Raw genomic sequence first — 15,796 nt, 5'->3', positions numbered from 1 at the left:
TTCCTGCTTCAGACTGTGCTCATGGGCTCTCACTTTGAGTGACTCTTACTGTCGGTTCTGAGATACTTCTGTAGGGATGTGACTCGTACATCTTAGCCTGTTAAATCTTGAGTCATAATGGATCCGATTCAGTATAGTGGCTACTTTTTAATAGATTTCAATATCAAGCTAAAGATGATTTACAGGTATGTCAAGTTGGTAGTTCCAAGAGCCGTCCCTTTTTTCCAGTTGCCCAGTTTTATCTTTGCCTTCTGTTCCACAGACAGCAGCAGAGCAGTAGGACAGAAGGATCTTAGAAATCGTTGAATCTTACAAGGCCACTGAGGTATAACATAAAGTATTGATAAACTACTGTTTCTAACAGACAAATGTTAAATTTTATATACAAGGTTTGGGCTCTATTTCAATCAGTTTCAGTCAAAACAGATGAGACATCAGAAAAACTTGGCTTTGGGATAGTAGAGATTTTTGTTAACTGGGAATTTTTAAAGCCAGTTTTGACTAACCTTTTGACTACACTACAAATGTATTTTTGCGTGAAAGCTGGTTCACAAATTCCAAGGCACTTAACAGTTTTATCAGTTGCAAACTGATGAACATAAACACTTGTCTTTATGCACCGTATTTATATACTGGGATTGTGCAAAAGGCCAATAGAAATGCTGTGTCTACAAAATGAGGCAATTAAAATGAAGGATTAAATTTATTTTGTGGTGGGAATAAACCTAATTAGGCTTGTGAGGCAAGACTTTTAATAAGGTAGAGATAATACTCATGTTTCTGTGTTTTCTGCTGTTTGGATGCAAATTTTCCCATCTGGTGGAGCAAACAAATGAGCAGGAATAACGATGATGGAATATAATCCTCTCTCAGTGGTTAGAGAATCGTGCTTCCTGAGCTGGACACAACACTGCTTCATAAATACCCATCCAAGCCACTGTGCTTTCTTCCCCTGTTTCCCAGAGATCTGTTCACTTCCCAAGGCTTTTCCCTCCTCACATGTTGTATCTGCTGCTTCCTCCCTCCTCTCCCCCTATATTGTTCCCGAGTTTCACAATACCAGTTTTCTTTCTCTTTCACTGGTTTCTGTTGGACTGGCACTAGGTATTGTTAGAACAAGAGAAGTGCAGCAGAGGAAGAGCTGGCAGGGAGAAGGGAGACCGGGCCCTTCTGACAGCCTCTGTGAGCCCACAGCCGATGCGGTTTTGCCTTTCACCTCAGAAGCCAAGCCTTGCTGCCCAGCCCAATAAAGCCAGGCTCCCCCTGAAAACGGCTGCCCACAGGTGACGTACAGCTGGGTTAGCTGCTTCCCAGGAAGCTGCGCCGGTACTTTTACAGGGCTAGTTTCAGAATAAGACAGCAAAGCAGAATGTTAAATGCACAGGTACTGGCACAGATCTGTACTTCACAATTGTAAACTGTTTCATTACCTCAGTGTCCTGCACACCAAGCAGACGGAGACAATGAAGTAACTCCTGAAACTTTATTTTTCACTACATAGAGACTTCAAGTGGGGCAGGTATGATTGCCAGGAAGGATGATGCTCTTCCCCAACCACCCACCTAAATTAGAACGTGCTGTTCATATACAAGTATCGCCTGTGTTGTCGCCTTGCTATCAATTCCTTCAGCTGTCTGCTGATTTTTGGTAAGTATGTGTTGTTGGGCTCTCTCCATCAGAATTAAAATGCAACTTTGCTAACTTCATCAGAGACCTTGCTTTAAAAAATAACAGTACACCATTCAGTTGTACCAAGAAATTCAATTCACCAAGAAAAGAACTGCTCCTTCCCACATGTAGGTCAGAGGGCTTTGAAAAGAGGCACTGTGAAGATGCACGATTATGAAAATGAGGGTACATGTAAATCTGTGTAGATGCACCCAACAGAGCAGCCCCTTGTCCACCACTTCCCTCTTAGAAGCCTGGTGAGCGCAGGCAGCTGCCCAAGCAGAGCCTGACTAGTGGCATTCACAACCTTCATCAGTGACAGGAGGTAAAACTATTTTTGTCATACTTGTTTCCAAGGAAGTAGCTGTGCTGCTGAGAAGGCTGCAAGTCACAGAAATTCAGTGAATTTGTACTTTGTGCCTTTGCAGTAACTTTAATAGGTGACAGCAAAATCTTTTTTTTCTGTAATAGGATTATGAAAAAACCCTTCAGTGTTGAGTGGTGATTGGCTTGTTGTGCTGTGGGTGTCTCGTGGATTGATCTATGGGCACAGGCTGTGGTGAAGTGCTACCACCATCCTGCTCTTCCAGTGGTGTTTCTGTCTGCCGAGGCGTATGTGCTGCAGCCTCTTGGCTGCACTGACAGGCGCTGTGCAGCAGCAGGACATCTCCGTGCCCCGCTGCCAGCGTGAATGCGACACTCGGCAGAGGAAACCCGGGTCTTGTGCACAGGCTGATGGCTGTAGGTGGAACAGAATGTACCACAGCTCTTGGCATCTCCTTCCAGCTGTGACAAATGAAATGCTGTTGCATGAAGTCCCTCCAAGGTCCTGCTGCCATTAAGCTCTAACCTGCATGTCCATTACAAATGGTGTTGCTCTCAGCGGGATGTTGCACAGCCAGCCAGTCTGTACCACACAACTGCCTTCACCCCTCGGCCGTGTCCCTCTGTGCTGGAGCAAGTGGGAAACATCTCTGATGGTTGGGTTTGTCACTGCCCCTTGGTTACCTGCAGGGCACAGCCCCGCTGCTGTGCAGTGAGGTGGGCAGCACGGCTGGGTTCAGGCTGCAGAAGCCCCTGGTCAGCCGGTGTCCCTGCTGTTCTGCTGCTCTGGTTCTACTCCTGTTTGGCAGCCTCCTGCGATGGGAGCGCAGCAAAAACAAGGGGAAGCTCACGCTGCTGCTCAGCAGAACACAGGATTGACTCACTCTCTGTGATGTGCCCTAGTCCAGGTAGTTTTGGCTGTTCCCGAATCGCAGTGGGATTAGTGGGTGTTTATACTTTCTGAGCACATCACAGCCTTGTTTCCTTCTCCCCTTGCTGCTGGCGGTTTCGCTCCAGAGCTCTGCCTATTCAGACCAACATCTCCATGTAATGACTGGCTAGTAAACCAAAAACTAGCATCCCAGGCTTTTCTCAACCTTCCTGCATGATATGAATTTTCCAACCTATTTTAAGTGATACTACAGAGAAGAAAATAATCTCTTTACCAAGGATATTGTTCTGTTTTGTGGCTCCTAATATATTATTCCAGGGACAACCTCATTGAAGGAAAAGATTTTCCTGGCACAACAAACATTTTCTCAAATCGGCCTCAGCTGCCAGATAGTTTCAGCTTTGAATTGTTTGCTTCTATCGGGCCTGGAGTTGGTTTAATGAGACATTTCATGTCTGCCTTGTGTCAACAGTTTGTGAGCCTTGAAGCAACTCCAGTGCCCCCACCCTCCCCCATGCAAATTAAAGGCAAGGCTGCAGCCGCTGAAACCAAAGGGCTAGAAGCTGGAAAATGTCACACCACAGTTGAAGTGAAACTGATATAAATCCACAATGTGATCATCTCTTTAAAAAAAAAATTCCAAACAGATGCAAACTACATTTAATACTCAGCCTTTCCACATGAATAATGTGGAGAGGGTTTATATAGGGAAGGGTATTTTGAAGGTTAACAAGTGTTTGTGTAGCTCATAGTTCTTGATGTTATTATGTATTTACAAACAGTTGTGCACCAACAGATTATTATCAAACATTTGCTCATGCTCAAACACAAACGTAGCTTTTAAAAGACACTGAACTGGAAAGCTGGTTTGGGAAAAACATTGGCTCAGCTGTCTGTCACACAAGAGAGTGGGGATTGAAAAAGGAAAATGGGCTTCCAAGTATAACAACAGGCGGTTGCCTATAGCCACAGGAAGCTTTCTGCACTTGTTGCAGTATGGCGAGAAGGAGGTCGCCAACATACATAATCTATAGGTCCACTGAGGTTCTGCAGTTCCCTCACACTTTCCCTTCAGTCATGCCATTCCTGAAGCAACACATAAGCTAAAGCATCTGTGTTTCTGGATCGGTGACATCGATTGTGTTCCATTTACCTGATCTGAGCTTGGGACTCCCAGGAATTCCCAGAACATTCTCTAGTTACTTAAAAACCTCAAACTGACACCGTATTTATGCCTGCAGGCCAAGAGTGCTGCAACAAAAAGTGAGGGGTTTTTTTCCTCCACATCATGCAAATAAATCCATGTGCTCTAGTAACTAATTTGTCACAAACTTGTGTAACAAAAGTGTGGGCAGAGAGGTGAGTTTTGCTGGAGGGCAGTGTTCAGCCAGAGCTTTAGCTGGTAGCCCTTCTGGGTATGTGCTAGATGTTAAGGGCTGTTTGGTTTAGGATTTTTTGCTGCCGATGTTGGGGTTGTTTGTATGTGCTAGATGTTAAGGGCTGTTTGGTTTGGGATTTTTTGTTGCCAATGTTGGGGGTTTTTTTTTACTGCCTTTTACTGTGAAAACTTTGCTTTCTACACTGTGCAGTCTGAAGGTCCAATGGCACCCTGTCTGAAGTGTGTGTGTGGAGAAAAAAGCCCACAATTTAATAGTGGAACCATCAGAGGTTAGACTGCTGAAGCAGCAGCTAACACAGTGCTTCTCCAGTCTTGTGGGTCTGCTTCCGTTTTGAGCCCCTCTGGTTACCACTTCCATCTTCTCAGAGGGTGAGACGTTCTTCCACATTAGGAGGAAGGAAAAGTGGATGTAATTGCTGCAAATATTTACAATCTCCAGGGATCAGGTAACTACCTTTAATTGCTGGCAGCAGCTATGCAATTAGCTGTTCTCTGAGTAGGATAAACACTTCATGACCTTCTCTGCATCCTCCTTTGAGAATCCCCTTGAGATCAAAGCATCACAATTTAAGGAAACACAGATCTGAAGACAAGTGGAATTGTGGAAAAGCATCTGCACAAGAAACATGGTTATAAACTTCAATCTGACATTACAAAGGGACTCTTTTATTGGTTTCTGGAGTTCTTAAAGTTGTTCTAGGCTTTGTAAGAAGCTATACAGATTGCACTATAAAAATACTGTTATACCAAACTGAGTCATCAAGAGCACAGTCAATAATTACGCACCAAGACAAGGAGCTGTCAGGATTTTCATTCTCCATTTAACTTGTTAATTCTGTTTAGCTCATTCATAGTCTTTCCATTCTTCAACAACACTCCAAAGCAGCGTGTGTTTGTGTAGCGTAGGGACTTTCTCCACTATGAATTAAGCCCAAGTTTGAGATTCTTGATGCAGCAAAAACACTGCTGCATAAGGTATTTATTCTTTTTGATAATAATACTGCAGTCATGATCCTTCAGCTGTAGAAGATATTCTCAGCTGTGCATTCAGAGATTTATCAGCTTTGGTGACTGTGGCCCTCTGAGGAGTTAAGTTCATGCAAGGTATGCCTGGCTATTCTGATTATCATTCACTACACTGAGTCAGCTTCCAGTCCCTCGTTCTGGAAACTGAAGTTTTTGTGCATCTAGAGTTTCTCGTTAGGGCTTGCCATCCAGTTCCTCTAAGCTACAAAGATGGAAGGCTGCTCTTCTGCAGACTAGTGTCTTTTGCAGGTGATGACTGTCTGTTATGTGCAGCACAGGGAAAAATAAGTAACACTAACTGTATAAATCAGCTGGACTTAACGAGTTTGGATTGGCTGGGACTCACCTCGGTGACCTCTGTAGCATCTAGAAGTTAAAACCTGGGCCATTTACTCATCTGCAGTGCGCCTGAGATGAAGCCTACTCTTCATACTTATTTTTTAATCAGGAATCTCTTCTCCTAACATGGAAAAGATTTTGTCCTTTCAACTATGCAGAATATAGTTTTGTCTCAAGGAGCAGCTGAGCAGTTAATGATGAATGAAATCTAATACAGAATTCTTGGGACTCAAACTATGTTTTTTCTAATTGATATTGTCTGTGCAATTAGACTTAGTCCACATCAGAAAAGTTCCCTGCTGTTTTACAATACCCTAGCATGCTTTTTCTCAACACTTTTGTACCCTTAGCAATTTGGCAAGTTTAAAAATAGCAAACTCATAGAAGCTTGTTTCATGAATGACTCAAACTCAGCAAAGGTTTCCTTGCTGTAGTGTATAAACAGCCAAAGTTGGTAACAGCCAAGAAGACTGTTTGGAGTTGAGATATGCAACATAAAGGAAAGCTCTCCAAGCCTGAGAAATTATCCTTTTAACTGATGATTTGGCACATGTAAGGCAGCTATGTGATTTTTTTTATATAAGAGTATTTAAAAGTAGAGTATAAGAGACTCCTTAAAAATATCTACAACCAGTAGTCTGCTATAGTAATAGCTAGCATGTCTTACAGTTGCATCATTTTCTAAAATTTGCTGTGAATAAGCAAGGATAAACTGTTCTGCTCTAAGAAAATAAAAAGCTACACTGGAATTTGCAACAGACACTTAGATGAGCTAAGGAAGTTCTTAATATGAATTGTCATCTCTAAAGATCTGAGCGACTGGACAAAACTTCCCACCTTATAACAGAAATAACTGTAAGCAGAAAACGAGGGCAAGTCGATGTTTTTGCTGCTGTGATGCAGTTTCCTGAGGTGGTGCAATGATGATGTGAAGCCAATACCGTAACATGACTCTATATGCTCTTCATTCTGATGACGGCTTGCTCTGGCTTACCAGCAACTTCATTTCTTGCTTATCTATGCTGGAATTTACGCTTTCAGCCTCTTTTTCTTGCTCAGGTACACAAGTGCAGCCCACTGGGATAGTGACATAATCTTCTGTGTAGACGTAACGGCCCCCAGCACACGACGACGTGCGACGGAGGATGACTGTTGGCATGTACACAGGGGTGCTGCGGAAGTGAAAATTCTCCTCGCCAAAGATCCCCATGAGGCAGCCTTTGCACAGACAGTATGCTTCAGGAATGTATTTAGGGTACCTTGTGGGATCATACGAAATTCTATAGGGAAGCAAATAATAAAGATTCATCAGTATCTCTAAAAAAGATATATTCACCTGAAAAACATTATTATTATGTGATGTGACCGTCAATATTTATATAGCGTTTTTGTTTGCCAGGAAAAATAGTTATAGCTGTTGCTGTCTGGCTTCTTATTTGTGAAGTGTAACGAAAAAGGATGAACAGCTTACAGAACTGATCAAGTCCTACAGTGCACGCTGAAGTGTGAAGTGTCTGGCCTACTGTTTGTTGTTTGACCCTTTCTTTTTGCTTATTAATGCCCTGTCTCTGGAAATCCCTGATTAGCAGGAGCTGGAAAGCTTGTAACCGATATGTGACCTATAGCCATTTTTTTTTTAGCAAAGAGAGTAAAAACTGGTAAGTCTGCTTGTTTCTTGAAATAAAAGACGGCACAGCAGAGTACACGTACTGGAGTGTGTAGCCACGCTGCTTATTGTGGTGGTGATGTATCTGTTGCTTTGTTCTTTACCCGCTTTTCCTGCTTATACTGGAAATAATTGCTGGGCATGGCTGTTAACTTCAGTGTCATTATTCTAGAAAAGATGTGAGTGCCTCCAGAAAAAGGGGCTTTTTTATTGTGTTTAACTCCTCTGCCAGCTGTCCTCTTTGTACCTGTAAGCTTCCTCCAGATCACCTTCTGCTCTCACACTGTTTAAAAGCTCTCCCTGCTTCAGCAGCAGTTGCACTGTCCAGCTGGAGCGGGATGACGTCTCTCTCTGGCTGGAGAAGTGTTCAGCCCAGAAGCACGGCCAGCTGCCTCTCGGTGCTCCTCCCGCAGAGCTTGTCCCCCCTTTGGGAGGATGCTGACCCCCAATATGTTATCAGAAGTGCTCACCCACCTGTCAGCTAACAGAAAACCCTTTTCTGCCCTTTCCCCCTGCTCCTCCTTTCACAGAGCAGAGAGTTAGACCTACACATGGTGCACAGCAGAAGTATCCTACAGGCTGTCACAGAATTACAGAACGTTAGGGATTGGAAAGGACCTCGAAAGATCATCCAGTCCAATCCCCCTGCCGGAGCAGGAACCTAAATGAGATCACACAGGAACGTGTCCAGGTGGGGTTTGAACGTCTCCAGATAAGGAGACTCCACAACCTCTCTGGGCAGCCTGTTCCAGTGCTCTGTCACTCTCACACTGAAAAAATTTTTTCCTTGTGTTTACATGGAACCTCCTGTGCTCCAGCTTGCACCCAGTGCCCCTCTGGCACACAGAGAGCGTGAAGACTCATTGGGAGGTCACTAGTCCAAATGCCTCCATGAGGTAAGCTCAGATGTATTTGCCCACGTTTGTCCAGCCTGTTCTTAAAAACCTCCAGAGAAGACTGATCCCCAGCCTGCCCAGAGGCTCTGTTGCAGTATTTCACCACCTCTTTCCTTGGGAAGTTTTTCTAACAGTGAAGCAGAGCATTTTTTTCTTGCAAAGGGAATCAATAATTTCCCATGTTTGGATGAGCAGCTGAGGCTGAGAAACTGAGTAACAAAGATGTGATATGAGAATGTTCAAGTCTGTAATGTTTACTGTGATGGGAAGTGCTGCAAACCCAGTAAAGATTCTCACACTGGGTTTTAAACCATCCTCTACTTGGAATCAGGGTAGGACCACCACACTATGGTGGGGCAACTACTTAAGAAAAATTAATAAATTAAATATCTGTCTTCAAGATCACTATTGATGGAGTGATACAAACTGAGTATACAATGCCCCTCTTCCTACAGCAGTTTTCAAAATAACCAATTTTGAAACACAAGGGACTTAAAGTGATTCCTAAATTGTGTTTCCCAGAAGCCCATCAGGGTTTGTACCACCTCTTTGGGGATCAAAGTGTCATCCTTTTATCTTTTCAGGTGGTGTTTGAGATGAGGTTTCAGTTGTGGAAGAGGCAGCACAGGTCTGCCTTGAGCTGTGATTACACAGTCACTTCTAGTCAACAAACTCTAAACTTGCCAAAAGAGGCAACCTGGCTCTCCCTCTTGCCTCCGCCCCTGGGTTGGTGCTAATATTGTTCTGGTCACAGGATGGATCAGGGAATTAGTCCAACTGAAAAGTAACCTCATCAAAAGCTGGATTTCGGTCCTTCAGCTGTCTTGCCACATGTACACAGAGCCCTGCACAAACAAGCCAGCGTGAACAAGGAGCTGTAGATGCAGGCAGAAGGGAGCTGCCCTTTTCAGGAGAAGCAACACCAGTTTATCAGGTTAAAATGAATCTGGGATCACAGCTATAGCCAAACACAACATTGATTATTCTAGCATCAGAGAAAAAGAGACTTTTCTTTGTTTGGTTGGGGTTTTTTTTGCAATGGTCATAGAATCTGGATTCTTTGACTTTTTAATGAATTTGTTTTCCTCACAGAAAACTCTGACCAGTTCTCTCATAGCCAGACATCTGTGATGTCACACATATTTTTTGCAAAGCTTCTCTGTCCCATTTATACTTGCTTACTTTCCCCAGGAAATACCTTCATGTTACAGGATCTCACACCCATGTGAAATAAAATGTCTGGTAGCCAGCAGAAGGGAAGAAAGTGGAGTACAAGCTTTTCTCCCATGATACATTCCCATTTCAAACTCAAGGGTGAATAATTTCAGTGGTGGATTGTTAAACACACCACAAGTCAAGTCACTGGTATTTCCTCTACTGTATTATCTCTAGCACCTGGTTTATGATGTTACTGGAAAGCATGAACATGCTTCTGGATGCAAACGTGAGAGTTTTCACTAATAAAAAGAGAACACTGTCACTGGGATCGTGGTCTACAACACGCTTCCCCTCTGAATTCCCACGTGGCAAAAGTCAGGTATAAATGAGGGGGTTTTTGGAAGGATGTTGTGGTTTTCTACTTTCTATAGAAAAATCCCTTGTATTGCTAAGTTTGCTGTAGGCACTTCTACTCCATCATGTTAAGGACTGGAAGGAATCAGAGAGGATCCAAATACAAAGATGGTTTTGAAACCAGACCAGAATTTTAAGGCTGAAGACTCTAAGTAATGCTTCCTGAAACTAAATGCTGAACTCAAATGTCACTGAACTTTGTAGCCATATCCAAGGTTCTGCTTCTTCAGCTCAAACCTGTTAAGAAAGGCTGTATAACTAAAGCCTTCTTTTCATCTTGCTAGGCAACCCAGCCTGATTTGGGTCTGAAAACACCAGTAACCTAGGTGTATAAATGGAGTTGTGTGACCTGCTTCCTCTGTTTTCATGTATTGAACATATTCACTCTGTGCATGTGATGACCACAGCCTCAGCTGCTGTAGTTTGGTGCATCTTCATTACTCCAGGCACTACAAGTCATGTTCTTATGTCTTCTAGAACAGGATAAACATGCTTTATCAGGTTAATTAACTTGATAAATCACATATGCCAAGTTCCCATTGACTCTTTCCTTAAGTAGTGAAAGATGCCCCTAACTGGGGTGGACACAACAGAAGCAGCTGGGAAGATCGGTGGAGAACCAGAGAAGTGCAACTTTCTACTGGCACCCCAGTGTCCCCTGCATCCTTGTGTCATTTGCTGCAGCCACTGCTGCAAACTGGACAGCCCAGCCGTGTCCATGAGGGTTGCCCTTGTCCTGTGAACGGAGATTACTGGTATGTAAGGCTGACTCTGCCCAGCCAGCACTCCTGATTTACAAGTGAGAGGAGCAGTGAGCTGTGCAGGGCCGCTGTGTTTCCATCTGCTGGAACAAGAAGCAGGTTTGTACTGAACTGGAACTGCTAATGAAGTGTGACTGGTTCTAGGCTGCTTTTCCTTATGACCCTACGAGTGCTTTGAGAGCTCCCAGTGAAAAACAAACTTCCTGCCATTTATGTACTAAGCCTGGAAACTCAAGAGAAAAGTTTCTGTCAGACAGAAATAAAACTCTTTCAGAGACTTAATCTGCCTTGTCCTTACCGCTACTTTCACATGTAGTATTTTTAATAGTACTATCGCTTCATAGTTTCCAGGCTTGTAAATCCAGTGGGTGAGACGCTGTGCTGGGGCAGCAGATACAGCTGACTCTTCAGAAAATCACTGTTAGCACGAGGTCAACAGCTGGATGTTATCAGAAGTCTAATAAGCAGATCATCATCCCTTTACTTTACACTCTGAAATACTTAGAGGATTAAGAGCTAACAACTTTTTTTTTTGCCTCTTGGCAAGGCATTCATTTCTCTAGCAGGTGTTCTTTTGTTCACATGATGCTTAGTTTGTTTTATATACAGGTAGTAAGTGCAGTGCTTGTATAAAACAGCCTAGTGCTAAGAGTGATTTTCTGAAGAGTTGTACAAACATACTCAAATAAAAAGGATGGCAGCTCTGCTTCCCCTTGTATTCTTTGGGATAATGTTAAACCCTGGAAAATGTCTTTGATAGGGTTCTTGAAAATCACTGGAGTATTATTGAAAGGAAAGCCCCTCTTGTATGACTTTTTTCAAAAGCACTGCAGACAAACTTGGCTTCTACCAGTAAAGACAGACTTGCCTGTATTACTTCTATTAAGATTTTATGTAGAGGAGCACTAAGCCAAGGATGCTTTTAAACTGAAACTAGCTTTTGAAAATCATTAAAAACAAGATGGGCAATGTTTGAGAGAGGGAGTAGCTAACATGGGATTTCATGATCAGCTCAACGTTGACAATAATGAATCTCTTCTACTGACTGTTGATTCATAGGGACTCAGTACAGGAAAGGAGTCTAAGAAGGAACCCTAAAAAGATGCTGAGAAATTTTGATTATTATTTCACCTTACTGTACAGCAGTAAATAATCTTCCACAGAAATCATTACCTCTGTGCAGACTGCAAGAAGTTGTCCTGGTGCTTTATTATTTTTCTAGCAGTGACAATTTGCTGGATACACAACAAAAAAAAGGCTAGCTGAGACTTTGCAAATCCAAGGCTTTAAACTCATCTCTCAGTCCAGTCAGTGAACCCTTTGTGAACACAGGATTAGGCCCCAGAGACAGACGTAAGATTTGGAAATTCAGAAACAGGAATGACTTCTTGAATACACAAAAAGATTTTTTGCTTAGTTCTTGTAAAGATACATTTGAAGAAAACTCTGAATATACTCCTATAAACTAGCTATGAATGCTATTATAACCTTAAGACAAGAGAGAGTAAAACCAGAGCTGATGTGTACAGGTGATTAACGAATGGCACCTGTGCTCTGCAGCACCATGAATGGAATCACAAATCAACGCTACCTGTAAACGTGCTGTTAACTTCAGTGGGATCAGATTTTTAAACCATTACTCTGAGCTTAATGATCAGACCCTGCATGTGTTTAAAATTAATCCCTTTTTTAAGGCTCTTTTTGTGAGCAACTTGTGTGTGCACCTCTGGAGCGCAGCTTGCCCTTGCTGCTGGCACCCACCCTGTGCTGTCGGCAGGGATCCATCCGCACGTGGTGCGACAACCCCCCGCACTAATTCTCGTGAAGCAGCTGTGAACCATCGCAGCAGCCCAGGAGCACGGCACTTGGCAGCACCCCTTGCACAAGCAGGCCTTCTGGATTTCATTGACTGCCCAGGTGATACTACTGAAAGGGACAAGCAACTCCTGGATAGCTGTCACAGACTGGCACACAGTCAGCCTGAGGATTTCATGGCCTGATGACTTCACGGCAGAACTTCTGCTGCTGGCTCTCTTTTTTAAAAAAAACCCTGGGTAATTCTTAGACCAACTTCCTGAAGTGCTGAGCAAATCCAGTGTACTCAAGATTTCACTCCACTCAACTGACTTCAGGGAACTCTGCTGTCTCTGTATAGCTCTGCAGGGTGAAGAGCGATTTGGGTGATTAAACTTCGTGCTCTGAGTTACATACTGATCTCCTGTCGCCATCAGGATGGAATTTCAGCATCAGGCAGATGAACTAATATTCTTCCCCTAACTTTTGCCTCAAATACCAACTGTTGGATGCTGCCAGCAGCAGGATCATGGACCAGGTGGATCTGTGGTGCAATCCATGTGCAACTCCTGTATCTCTGGGTTGTGGCAAGCCAAAAATTATCTAAGTCTCGATTTTTGCATAATCAAATCGAAGACCAAGTAATAGAAAATAAACAGTAATCAGAGAACAAAGGAAAGAAGCCACACAAGGATTATCTGTACTTCGAGCCAATCAAACCTAATTCTTTCAAGCTAAATATAATTACAAACTTGGATACATGCAATGCAGTAGAGTGATCTAGATCTCTAAGTAATAGATGTGATTCTTCCTCATAAATGCTGATATGAAAAAATTTCAGTTGACTTGGACAGTGATGTGAGCAGAAGAATTAGAAGAAGCAGTGTTAAACAGCTGGGAGCAGGTGCCTAGGGAGATGTGCAGGGGAAGGTAAGTAGAGCCAGACTGAATATCTTTATTATTAATGACCTGGAATAGGGAGTATAAACAGTATGTTAATGAAATCTGCAGATGGTAACAATGGGAACTGCTGCAACACCAATGATGACAGAGAAACAGCACGAGGTATGTCAGACATTAAAATGCAGGTTAAAAAGAAAAAAGACCCTCTGTGCACAGAGCAGAAATCAACTGCACTGTAACTCTTTAGGGGCAGAAAAGAAGTTGGAGAGCAAGATGTCTGTGAGTCGTGCTGAAATGGGACGGGAATCTTGATTCAAGTTTCAAATACTCGAATTCCTGCTTTGAGGGGTGTCCTATCAGGGTGTGCAGGAGGGGGCTGCCTACAGTGAATTCATTTCTGGGCATTCATTACTAGAACAACCTGGGTGATTCAAAGGCAGTTCAGGAGGCAGCAAGGAATCTTGGCAAGGTGGGTGAAGGGGAGCAACTCATGAGGAAAGATTAAAGTAACTAAATGTAAGTAGGTTTGTCAAGAAAGTTCCTGTTACAGGAGAGAGCTGTATGCGGTTTTTCAGAATAACACCCGTGGCATGGAGAAGAAATTGTTGGGATAGTGTAAGTGGAATTGGTCAACCACTGACAAGATGCGATGAGCCATTACCTGGAATCTTTAACGGAGTTGCATATCCTTTTTAAAGATAAGCAGTAGCTCTAATGGTGTTTGTGAGCTTGCTTACAGGGTAACTGGGTGAACACTGCAGATCAGAACAGGTCTTCATAATGCTTTTAGCTGGCTTAAAAAACTATGAAATAGCAGGTGTAATAGCAAATGCACATTACAGTTCATAATGAGCAATTTTCTGTTTTACACTTTCATTACACATCTTGCAATGTCTGTTGCTGTCTTATTGCATGCTAATGATACAGCAAAAATGGGATCGAGGAAAAAAGCTGTAAATGAGATCTGGTAACTAGCCAGTGTAGTCAGGCCTCTGCACCCTAAAGAAACAATTTTTCCCTTAAACATAATTTTAGATTCTGGCTCCGACAGTGTAATACTTTTTTTTTCACTATCTTTTAAAATTTCCAGCTTGGAGATGTTATCAAGTTACTTGTATGTGAATGGTTAGTGGTCTGAAAACATTTTGATGAAAAGTACAGTGGATTTACCATTTCTTAATAAACTTTTTGTAAGCCAGGCCCCAAATAGCAGCTGGTTCTCTGTTACAAAGTAAGCCTATACACCCCTCCAACTGAAAATAAAGGCACTGTTTTGAGACCAGAAGAACAATTTTCTGATAGCACTAGTATTTGGCAAAACCAACATAAAAAATACCTGCCCCTAACGGTAGGTGTTCCATTCATCACATTTGCTTTTTTGCAAACTTAGGTAGCTTAAAAAATCCTCAGTCTGCTTACTGAAAATGTATTACTAAAAATACTATTTCTAAAAATACTTTGTTTATGAAAGGCTTATTGAGAAAATAAACCATTTTTCTCTCAGTAGGATTACTTCTTAAACTAAAAGCAGGCAAAAACCATGCCACAAAATAAATGTTTATTGGAGATCACTAACAAGGAGATATTTAAGTCTGATGAATACACAGTAACTGCATCAAGGTATATACGAAGGATAATGTACGGAAAGGAGAAAGAAAGTCAGTTCCTTTTAAGTTTGTGCATGTTTTAGCTTCCCGTTATCTGCAGTGTCTTTACAGAAAGCTGAAAACAGAAAACTCAGTTCTGCCAGTCTTATTCACTGTCCTGGTTTTTAGCTTAAACAGAGCTGGGTTTCTCTTTCAGTTGTAGAAACTATCACATTCAGACAAAACTATCAGAAGATTCAATGGTGAGAACATGATCACAGGTTGGTTTTAGTGTTCTAGATCAGTGGTTTGCAAGCTCTCCCAGGGTTCCCCACAGAAGCGCAGAGCCTTGTTTTGTGTGTTAGCCAGCCTCACAACAGATTTACGTCCCCTTAAAAATAGTCTGTCAGCCCCCGTTCCACCTCAGGGGAGGGGGGTTTGCCAAGTGTCGGTTGAAAACACAGATGCAGAACCCTGCAGTACTCGTTCCCTCCCTGCACTGCTACAGCAAAGGGGACAGCGAGCCCTGGGGGGTGTTTGTAGCAGAGTGCGTGGAGATGCGGCTGCGCTGGTGTGTGACCAGAACACGCCGCGCTCCCAGGTATTCCAGGAACCAGCACAGTGTCTGGAGTCACATCCCAGGGAAAGCTCAGGAGCCGCTTCGGGGCTGCTACAAAGCCAGAGGGGCTTTCTTGGGGACGGTCCCTTGGCGACTGAGGGGCGGTCTGTGCTCCCGGGCGGTGTGGCTGTGCGAGCCCCATCTCACAGCTTGCAGCACCTCGCCCATGTTTCATTTCTCTTTCTGCCCGTTAGACATATTCCACGCAGAAGTTGTTTTTACGCATTTACCTTACACCTGCCTGTTTAGACGCCTCCTTTAGCACCTTCCCGTCAGGCCGCCGCGGGGTGCAGCACTCAGCCCTCAGACCGGCGCCCAGGGCATTGCGCAGGGACAGGCGCTGAAGCCCCC

Source organism: Antrostomus carolinensis, unplaced genomic scaffold, assembly GCF_000700745.2.
Source record: "Antrostomus carolinensis isolate BGI_N321 unplaced genomic scaffold, ASM70074v2 scaffold9790, whole genome shotgun sequence".
In the NCBI taxonomy this organism is placed as follows: domain Eukaryota; kingdom Metazoa; phylum Chordata; class Aves; order Caprimulgiformes; family Caprimulgidae; genus Antrostomus; species Antrostomus carolinensis.
Note: the sequence above shows the minus strand (reverse complement) of the source record.